At 32.6% G+C, this 11,940-nt stretch overlaps 1 long non-coding RNA gene across 6 annotated transcripts in view; it reads right to left on the minus strand.

Annotated features, from left to right (window-relative positions):
• Positions 1-1,175: 1,175 nt before the first annotated feature.
• The window catches only part of LOC106869856 (uncharacterized), a 63,964-nt gene continuing 53,199 nt past the window's right edge, over positions 1,176-11,940 (minus strand). The window contains exons 5-8 of one of the 6 annotated variants that reach the window (XR_016241136.1): positions 6,848-7,007; positions 6,412-6,670; positions 4,787-4,856; positions 1,176-1,685 (exon numbers count right to left, since the gene is read on the minus strand). This is a non-coding gene — a long non-coding RNA (uncharacterized LOC106869856). The remainder of the gene's footprint in view (positions 1,686-4,786; positions 4,857-6,411; positions 6,671-6,847; positions 7,008-11,940) is intronic. The other 5 variants (XR_016241137.1, XR_016241135.1, XR_016241138.1 and 2 more) reach the window with 5 other exon arrangements.

Below are 11,940 nucleotides of genomic sequence, written 5' to 3' on the forward strand. Positions count from 1 at the left end.
ACTCCGAGTGCAGAACGTCAGAACAAAAAAACTTCACAGCTATCTATCAAACGCTGTAGCGATTCTACTGATTCGTTGCCTTGCATTATACAATATTATAAAACTTACTTCGTGCCCCTTGTTTGATTATAGATGACAAAATACCCTAATTTAGTTTAGTTTGACCTCCTTTACATTTGTTTATATGAAGCACTTTAAGTGAAGCATATAAAAAGTAAAGCGCCAATGGATTTTAAGTCATCGATCCCAGTAGTCAACTGGTACTTATTTTATCGATCACGAAAGAATGAAAAGCAAAGTCAACCTCGGCGGAATTTGAACTTAAAAAGTTATGACTGATGAAACGCCCCTAAGCATTTTGTCCTGCGTTCTAAGAATTCTGCTGACACCACTTTACTGAAATTATATATTTTAAGCTTAAAACATACTAATACCTCTATGAGTGTGTTTTAAGGCATCATTTACGGTGTGTGTACATGACTGTCTGTATGTATATATGCTTGTGTTTAAAAAATCTATATTGTTTCTTTAGATTCCACAAATTAACTGTTCAGCAATCGATATTGATGAAATAACTGCGTGACTAAAATCACACACACACACACACACACACACACACACACACACACACACACACACACACACACACACACACACACACACGCACACGCACACACACACTAACATGCACACACACACACACATACACACACACATACACACACACACTAACATGCACACACACACACACGCACACTCATACTCTTCACATAAACACACAAACACATACACACACTTCACATATGCACATATTTCACATACACACATACGAACACACACATGCACGCATTGTTGCTTATGCTTAAATACGCCAGGAAACTACTGAGTTTCATAACAACAGAAAGAACAGCATGAGGTTTTATTTCCCAACCATGTCAGTGACTATTTAACCATGCCTTAAATCTGTCATGTCATTTGTAAGTACATTGTAATAGTCCCTTCTTTTCGAAAGCCTTCAACACGTATACCATACCTCAGTCGCTGGATGTTCCTGCTTCGTACTTTTGACGGAATCATCTTGGAAAGCTCCTCAGAATATTAATGGCAAAAGCAGATTTGTGAAAAGCGATTTTTCTGTCTATTCTTCTTATTATTATTTCTTTAGAGTTACCTCACCTTAAATCGTTCTAATATGTTTACGTCAGAATTTTAGTTTTGGGACTTTCTCCGTTCCTATAAAAGATTCTGATCTTTTCTCCAGCTCCTTTAAAAGGTGTAAAGACATAAAAATATCATCAGCATGCCTTGTTAAAGGGACCAACACTCATCATATTCGACTATTTCATAAGTTCTCGAGCTCCTTAACATCTGGAATTGAAATAACAAAACCCTCTCTTCGTTTAACTGTTTCTTGTATTTTTATTTCATGTATTTTATCATCATCATCATCACCATCATCATCATCATCATCATCACCATCGTCGTCATCATCATCATCATCATCATCATCATCATCATCATCATCATCATCATTATCATCATCATCATTTTTATAGTCATCATCGTCATCATTTCATCTTTGTACTTTTGTTTTTGTTTTTGTTTTGTTTTCAGTCAGCAGAAATAAAACTGACATGTTTTTGGTTGCATTTAGAGAAAATTCTTGCAGATATGTTTGTACAATTCTAAAAATGGTATAGAAAGAGAGCAGAGGAAATATATAAATGGAAATATGTAAGAAGATGAGATGAGCCAAACAGTTGTAATGTCTGAAAAAGGCGACATTTTATAAATAGCTCCAGTGAGTTGATTCGTTGTCTGCACTGAAGAAATAAATGAAGTGGTCATAAGATTCTTTTGACATGTAAATTAATAAATATCAATATCAGATCATAAATACAAGTATTGATTTTATCCACACATACCTTAAATATGATAATACTTTTTTTTAATGAATGAATGTATTAAGTATATATTTGGAATTATACAATGTATTAAGTATGTGTTTGAAATTATGCATGTACGGTGTACATGTGTATGTAATTGTATCTCTTCCCTTCTCTCTCTCACTCTCTATGTATATATATATATGCGTATATACAGGAATTCTTGTGTGTTTATGTATATAAGCATATGTATATATGCATACTTGTATGCATATATATATATATATATATATATATATATATATATATATATATAGATAGATATATACGTGTGTACATGTGTGTATGTCTGTCTGCATATCTTCTAAATTAATAGAACCTAGAAAAATGCAGGACAAGAAGAAATTGGAAGCTTTAAATCTTTACAGCTGAAGCTGGAATTTCAATTTACGTAATATACATTTCGGGTGGCTTTCAGATGGTTATAGTAGGAAAAAAAAATTAAAGACAAGGAAATGCTAGTGATGCGTTTAAATTTTGTAGTGCCGTTTTCTTGACCTGATTGCACCGTTTCATGTGCTTGTATAATTGAGATCATACCCAATGGTTTATATGAAGTTGGACAAGCATAAATGAAATTTAGTGTACTTTGGGGGAAAGGAGGTTTGTAATCAAGTTATGTAGAGGACATGAGTGTTGTGATGAGAAAATGTCTGGATATAAAATGTCCAAGAGTGCTGGATTTCTAGAACGTCATGGGTGAAGATACCAAACAATTTGTCTCTGGTAGAATGAATTAATATTTTTCAGACGAGAAAAATAGACCTCGCTAAAGCACCCCACTATTTATCTCGCATTATTTTTCACCTGATAGGATATAAATGCCCATTTGGCTGTTATCAAGAAAGTTAAAGTACATTCTAGTCACTGTACCTACGTAGATGTACTTATATCTGTATGCCAAAATGTCAGCAAGGAAATACATGGAAAAAAGGTAGCTTAATATTTTGAAATTTTGACAGAGAGATTATGTCTTCCACGTATGAAATGTCTAGACAGAACGTGTTTCCAAGGCCTATATCGACACGATATCAAACCATTTCAAACAAAGTTTTTACTCATTTCCCCATTTTCCCTATTCAACAAACACTATGAAAGCTTATCACTGCTTGCGCACAACATTTCTATGACTTACAAAGATTTTAAAACTATCAGTTGTTCATAACGATAATTGATGGATTTTTATTTTTATTTTCTTTCTATGAAATACAAGGCTTGTTGCATTATATCATACCATATATGATTTTACCTTTTATATTTAATTTCATCAATGTCTTTTACATTGCAATAGTTTCATACATACACACATACATACATACATACATACATACATACATACATACATACATACATACATATATCTATTAACGTATGTGTGTGTTTGTGTGCAGATATATTTTGATATATATATATATATGGATATATATATATATATATATATATATATATTTGTATGCATATATGAGCTTGTGTATGCATGCGTATACATGTACATGCATGTACATTTTTATGCATTTCAGGTGTATAAATATGTACCTGAGCAATTTTGCGTCTAATGTGTATGCGTATGCATAAATCTCTACGTATGTATGCGTAAATATGTGTGGAAGTATGAGTGTGCGTACGTGTGTTTCCCAATTATAATTTTTTTCTCACTTATCACCTACTACAATATTCACTATATCCCACATATTCGCTCTCCCCACCTTTCCCGTACAACGGTTCCTTTATCGCAAATTAATTGATTTTTATCTTCCTTTTATTAAACACATATTCTGATCCATTATACCATTCTATATTATTCTATATTATTTTATATGTTTAATTTTAAACTTAAACTTAATATATCTTTACTGTTTAACACTAACTGAAATATTATATACAACGTTACGTTTATCGCAAATTTCATTATTCGCTTTTTATTATACGCAAGTTTTGATCCATTATTTTGCATTATATCATATTATATTATTTTTAGGCCTTAATTTCTTATAACTTTTAATATATTCATATCACTACATCTATCAGCTTTATATAGGCATATCACACCCACTTACACACACACATACACACATACAGCCCCACACCCCGCACACATACATACGGACGTATACGAATATATGAATATACATGTATACTTGAATGTGCGTGTTTGTTAGTTGTACACTGTTTATATTTGTAAAATATATGCATATATGAATAAGGATGTTATGTTTTGCATATATATATATATATATATATATATATATATATATATACATGTGTATGTGTGCGTGTATGTCTATGTGTGTATGCGTGAGAGAGAGAAAGTGAGTGAAGATATGTGTTTTGTGAGCATGTATATGCTTGCGATTGCATGTATTTCTTTATATATATATATGTATACATGCACCCGTATGTGTGTTATACAGTTATATATATGCACACACACATGCATACAAGTATGCATAAGTATATATATACGTAGATTGATAGTGATGCATATAACACAAATATATATATATATATATATATATATGTATATATATATATATATATATATATATATATATATATATATATATATATATATATATATATATATATATAAATTCACGTATATACATATGCATATATATACATTTGTATATATATATATATATATATATATATATATATATATATATATATATATATGCGTGTGTGTGTGTGTGTGTGTGTGTGTGTGTGTGTATAGTCTCTCATGTATATTAATTTTACTCAAATATTACTTATTACCATATTAACCATACCCCTCTTAACTTCCTCAATGTCCTCACTTGAAGTTTCAATTATCGCCAAGTGCATAAAAAAAAACTTACGATCTTTCTTGCTTTCACAATATGCAAAGTGAGCTACTATTAAAGTTAGTGACGTTCATTTCATCCGTTCCTGTTTAATATAAAACAGAGTGATGATGGCGGCGAGCTAGCAGAATCTCGTTAGCATGTCGAACAAAATTGCTTAGAGGCATTTCATCCGTCTTCACGTCCTGAGTTCAAATGACGCCGAGGCAGACCTTGATGTCATCTCTTTCAGGGGTCGATAAAATAAGTAACAGTTGAATACTGGTGTCAATGCAATTGACTTACTCATCCCTTTCCGCAAGAAAGATATAAAGTCTCATTACACAAATATCAAATGGTCGGAGGACATTGCCGTTGATTGCAAACTGGAAACAAACGGGTTTATAAAAATGAGGGGAGAGGCTGAGGATTGCTGAAAAAGTAAAGGAAATTAGACGAAAAAAAGCAAGACTGGCAGATAGCACCTTTAAATGAAGTCACTGTAGCTGAGGCTGTCACATTTTATTTTCTACAGTCACAATAGGCCTTGCTCTTCCAACAAGACCGAAGTAAAACTTTCCATTCACAGAGTGATGGTCTTGTGAAATTAACAAGTGCCTTCAATATTCTATGAAAGTACCGTTGAAGTTTTACACGTTTAGAAACCGATCAATGAAAATCATTAATTGTATTCGTAAATGTCTGAACTGATTTACTATTAATAAAATTATATTTCATCAAGCTATTAAGTTCATCAATAGATAAGAACAATGTTAAAATACAAGTGTTTTGATTAGTTTGATCTTCGAACATCGAGTGTTTTATTCCTCGATACTAACATAGTACCAGTCTGGATGTCGTACTAGAAACCATTATTTCTAAACTGTCACAAAAACTCTTATCCATTATTCCATTAACGCATGTACCCTTAGTTTATAAGTAAATTGTCCCAGCTAGAATCCTGAACAGTAAGATTATACACGCAGGGAAATAAAATACTTGGCTATGTATTAAATTGTTCGAAACAAAGTATAGATGAGAATATTTTTTTTAAATATCACAAATAATTCTTATAATTATTTCAATGAAAATGACGTTATTTTTCATTCTGTCAATTTACTGTAGAGGCCTGACCTAATCAATATTTTGGAAAATTATTATTGTATTATTGTATTCTAAGCATGCATTTTACAATTATTATAGACAAAGTAATATAAAAAAGCTTGCTTAGAATTTTCTATAGAAGATGAGGTGAATATACATATGGAGAATATATTGCTCAATAGCTCTCATCTCTATGTTCTGTTTTCACGAAGTTGGCGTTGTCTTGTTCCAACAAAATAGTAGACGCAAAGAAGCACTTTCAAACTCAACTTGTTAAGAAAAAGTGACTCATGAGGCTAAAAGGAACTAAGGGTATTCCACAAAGTTGGTTTTAACGATATCAGCAAAAACTATCACAGATAACTAAAATTAAATACGATCTCTCTTTCCTTTTTCTTTTCTTTTTTCTTTTTTTTATTGTTCATTCATTCTGATTTTTCTCAGATAGCTAAATTACTAATATGGCTACTCGAAAATCGTTGTTAACGCATGAAAATTTCTTGAAAACTCATCTCATTTCAACAACATTGCTTTAAATTTAAATTCTCAATGCTTACATCTCGATTTGTAGTCTCTTCTTTTGTTTCCAAGGTAACACTGCTCATTGTAAACTTCCTGTCTATTTTTTTTCCTAGATGCCCACAATTGTTTAACTGTCTTCTCCTTAATCGCGAACACAGTTTCTTAGATCCTCATACCAGCTTCACAATTTCTTCTTAAAGAACATTACAGCTCTTTCAAGATCAAGTCCTCTGAAGAATCTAAGACCACTTGAGAAAGAAACAATATTCAAAGCTAATGGCGAGATGTGAATAACTAAAAGAAAAAAAAAAATGAAAAATAATATTCGAAATAAGAAAAATTAATAAATAAAACTACAACGCAGGAATGATAAAAAAAATGTAAAAAAATATCACTTTAACTGAAGAAAAGATTTTCTATAAACTCATTGAAATGAATTTAAAGTTCACAGTATTATTTTTCTTTTACTACCTGTTTCCTTCTTTTCCTTCTTCTTTTGCTCAGTATTTTCTTTAAAGATTTCTTTCCACTATCTTTGAATTTCTTTAGTATTTTACCGTTCTCTGCTTCCATCTGTCCCAATTTATTTCTTCAATTGCAGTGGAGTGAGTTAAATACGTATGCTTATGGTCTGAGTTTGGGAACGAAATGGATAAAAATTCAGAAAGATTAAAAGATTTAAAGAGATTACAACACAAGACGACAACTTTGGAGATTAATTTTTTTAATATATAACATTGCTTGAGAAGAACTTGAATTTGAAGTTTCCAGTGATCCAGATGGGAAGATAAATACTCAGAGACAATGAAGGGAGAGAAGACTAATAAATAAGGTTGATTGAGGTTAATGTTTGATACTGGTACTTCATACTGCTGAGGCAGGCACGGGGAAAACTTCTAGTGAACGGTTTTGATTTCTGGTTGAAACCATTTCATTTCACTTATTCTTTTAATGCTATTAGAAATGGCGTGAACACCATAGAATTGCAGATTTCCTTGTCTTTAACTCTGTGACCTTGAAGTAATGCTGGGAAGCAAGTTCAGCTAGTGTCTCCCAACAAACATAATGGCAATTTATTTTAGCATTCTCAGTAGACCATAAAGGTGGTGGAGTGAGGTAAAAAAAATTTATTGACGGACACTTAATTTATTGACTCGGGATGCATGAAACCAAAACTGATCCGGGAGGGATTTGAACTCAGAACTGGAAAGGGGAATTTCTAAATACCGAGCGGAGTATTACTTTACCTTTTACCACTTCTATCAAATAACAACCTTAGTTTTCAAAATAACTAACTAACTGAATAATAATAATAATAATAATAATAATAATAATAATAATAATAATAATAATAATAATAATAATAATAATAAATTACCAAAAACACATAATGAAAAGAAATATAACAAGTAACTGTAGAATATGTGGAGATGGACAAGAAACAAGAAATCATATTATCTCTGGCTGCCCAGTCCTGGCTAAGAAGGAATATATTCACAGACACGACAGAGCTGGGACCTATATACACTGGAAGCTATGCCAACACTATGGAATAACAACAGAAAAAAGATGGTATAAACACACGCCAGAAAGGTCACAGAAAACGAGAAAGCAACCATACTCTGGGATATGCCAATACACACAGATAGAGAAATTAAGGCAAACAGACCAGATATAGTTGTCAAAGATCATGAAGAAAAAAAATGCTTTCTAATTGATGTATCAATACCAGCAGATGACAACGTTTCTCTAAAAGAAATGGAAAAACTTTCAAAATACAAAGACTTGGAAATAGAGATAACTCGAATGTGGAGTCTAAAAACAGAAACAATTCCTATCATAGTAGGTGCCTTAGGTATAATAAAAAAATATTCAGACAAATACATAACAAAAACACCAGGACTTACAAATATATATAACATACAGAAAATTGCACTACTGGGTACTGCACACATCCTACGCAAAACACTTTCAATACAGTAAACATAAGAGCACCACAGCAAACCACAGCACATACCCAAGGCGCACAGAGCTGCGCTCGGTAGTGAAGTGAAAGCACGTTATAAAAATAAAACTACTGAACAATAATAATAATAATAATAATAATAATAATTATAATTATAATGATAATAATAATGATTCTTTCTACTATTGGGAGAAGGCCAATAGTAGAGAGAATTGTGGGAGGGGAGTAGATATTAACATCGATCCTGGTACGGAGCTGGTCTTCATTTCAACGACCCCAAAAGAATGAAAGACAAAGCCAACGTCGTCAGAATTTGAAGTTAGAACGTAAGGACGGATGAAATGCTGCAAAGAATTTTGACCGGCGTGCTAACGTTTCTGCCAGTTCATCACCTTACTACTACTACTACTACTACTACTACTACTACTACTACTACTACTACTACTACACTACTGCTGCTGCTACTGCTACTGCTACTGCTACTACTACTACTACTACTACTACTACTACTACTACTACTACAACTACCACTTCTACTACAGTTACTACTACTACTACTACTACTACTACTACTACTACTAATAATAATAATAATAATAATAATAATAATAGTAATAATAATAATAATAATAATAATAATAATAATAATAATAATGATAGTGATGCATGTGCCTGGTGTACTCTTATCAGACAGGTAGTCACGATGGGTATACTGGGCTTAGTATATTTTACCCCAGTGTCACTTTGATGGCATGCACTGCTCTCTCACATAATAATAATAATAATACAGACAGGATTGAGGTAACTCCTCCTGAAGATATAGAGTCAAAATTAAAAGAAGAATGCCATTTATCTAGTGAACAATATTTCGACATCTCGCATGTCTTCAACTGGTTCAAAAAATCTCTCTGTAGCAGACTTCCCAAGTTTAACGCAAAATTTCACGTCGACACTTTGTTCTTGTCCATGACAAAATCGCAAACTACACCAAAACACAAATTTTACAACTTGTGAAGTAAACACAGCGATGTCTCTTGTCACACTGCCTCATGAATGTCACAACTAGCTCTCACTGTGAACGCAACTGTGTGCTGTCATCTGTTGGTGCGCTACAGAACTAATCCGGGAACTTCTTATAGCGTTTGACAACAAAGTTAGCTGTTTGTCGGGCTTATAGTATAAGAACTTCACTGAGATGTCTTTTATTGATCCCTGCAAGTTTAAATCCAATACCAAACTCGGCAGGATTTGAACACCGAACACTTTAAAAATTCTACCACTCCATTTCCCCTAATTTCTAAAGTATTCACAAAATTTAGTGGGAAGGACTAGTTAATTAAATCTGCTGCTTAACTGGCGGGCGGGTGCTTTATGATGCATGAGGGATGAAAACAGCTAGAAAACAACAACAACAACAATAATAATAATGTAAAATAATAATTATTTCTTTATTGCCCACAAGGGGCTAAACATAGAGGGTACAAACATGGGGATTAAGTCGATTACATCGACCCCAGTGCGTAATTGGTACTTATCTAATCGACCCCGAAAGGATGAAAGTCAAAGTCGACCTCGGCGGAATTTGAACTCAGAACGTAACAGCAGATGAAATACCGCGAAGCATTTCGCCCGGCTTGCTAACGTTTCTGCCAGGCACAAGACCAGCAACTCTGAAGGTAGTGGAGTTATTTGATTACATTGACCACACTAATTGACTGGTGCTTTACTTAATCGATCCCAGAGGAGATGCAAGATAAAGTTAGCTGGAGTAGTATTTGAAATTAAAATGTAATGACCTGGGACAAATCCGTGGAAGTATCTACCAGTTCATCACCCTTGATTGCTAGAATAGTTATAGGCCCACAAATTTGGTGAGAGTTCCTAGTCAATTAAATCAACCATACAGTTTATCTAGCACTTTATTTTTGTGACATTTTAAAAATGATACTACTTTTACTGTTGCCGTTCTTTGTGTTCTTGGCTCAATCCCACTGAGGTCAATGAAAATAATAACAACAATTTGTTTTTAAGTTTTGTTTAATATCAAGAAGCAATTTTACTGATAATTACTATCAATGTCTCTGGTTCAAGAGCTCAACATAATGTATTGAGCGAGCTATAATAATTGAGGCTTGATTTCAATGAGTCCGGTCAACAATAACAAAAAAACAATAAATAAAAAAGACGGGAGTCGTCTATGACCACCCAGTCTTTTTTTTGTTTGTTTTTTTCTTAATACATCTTGAATATTTTATCGAATTTATACTTTCTCATTTAAGACAGAAGCTGCTGTTGCTAGCAGGTTAACTCAACACGGTGAGGTTCCATAGTTGGCCAACTGAGAAGGTTTGAAGCCTTTACTAAAATCTAACAATACTTACAAGCTTACATTCATGCAGTGCTTCTCTCCCCTTTTCTCTTCCCCTCTCACGTTGTCTTTCTATCCAATATGTCTCTTTATTTTAAAGACGATTAAAAGTCATACGAACAGTGACCATCACTGTTCGAATGACTTTGCTTCTTTTTTTCTTTCTTTCTTCCTTTCTTTTCTTTTGAGACACGACACATTTAGTAAAACATCTAACGTGTCTATTCTTTTAAAAGAGAAGTGTGTGCGTGATTTGAGGAATATTTGTTATTTCTTGCATATCAAACAACCACTCTGGAGGCTCCTTTTACTGACTTAAAACAATCTTAGTATCTACACATTGTTCTTATCTAGCTGATAATTTATATAGACATTGCTTATTTAATAGACAATTAACAGTCAATGATTTCCATCGTGGGACTATGGCATAATTTAATCAACATCTACACCGTATAGTTTTATCTGCAGGTCTATAGACTATCTTGCCATTATTTCCCAATATCAACAGGTAGTATCTATTAAGCCAATGTCCACAGACTGTGTATATCTAGCCGACATCGATTAACTATAATATTTACAGCTTTGCCTAAATCGAAATTATCTCGACAATACTGAGATAATATTCTCTTCTTAAAGGGTCCAGTAAATTCAAAATACAGTATAGAAACATCCATTTATTATGCTTTCTCTACTTTCTTACTTTCTTTCTCTCTTAATATATTTCTTTCTTAGTCCTTTCTTACTACTCTCTCTCTCTCTCTCTCTCTCTCTCTCTCTCTCTCTCTCCATCTTCTTTCTTTCTTTCTTTCTTTCTTTCTTTCAGTAGTTAATGTTTCGAATACTATTAAAACGGAACGAAATCCAAGCTTCGCGTTGAAAAATACAATTTCAAATTAATTTAATTTTGTGTTTAAAATTTACTATATTTTATTTTATTTTATTATGTTGTAATTTTATTTGAGTTATTTTCTTTCTTTCGAGTTCCATAACCGAAAAAAAAAATAGAAAAGAAAGAAAGTAAAATGTTCTTTCATCATCATCCAGCATTAATTAGAAAATATTGCACCATAATAAATGATCTTTATTTAGGTGAGTGAACTTTCTCAATAGTTCAGAGCAACAAGCAAAGAAATCAAACAGCGAGAGATACTGAGTTAATAAGAAGAATGATAGCTTTCAAAATGCTTGTAGGAAGTGAGAGTTGAAAAGATTTCCTGCACTTAGTTCATT

Source organism: Octopus bimaculoides, chromosome 3 (assembly GCF_046866305.1).
Source record: "Octopus bimaculoides isolate indiv1 chromosome 3, ASM4686630v1, whole genome shotgun sequence".
NCBI classification, from domain to species: Eukaryota; Metazoa; Mollusca; class Cephalopoda; order Octopoda; family Octopodidae; genus Octopus; species Octopus bimaculoides.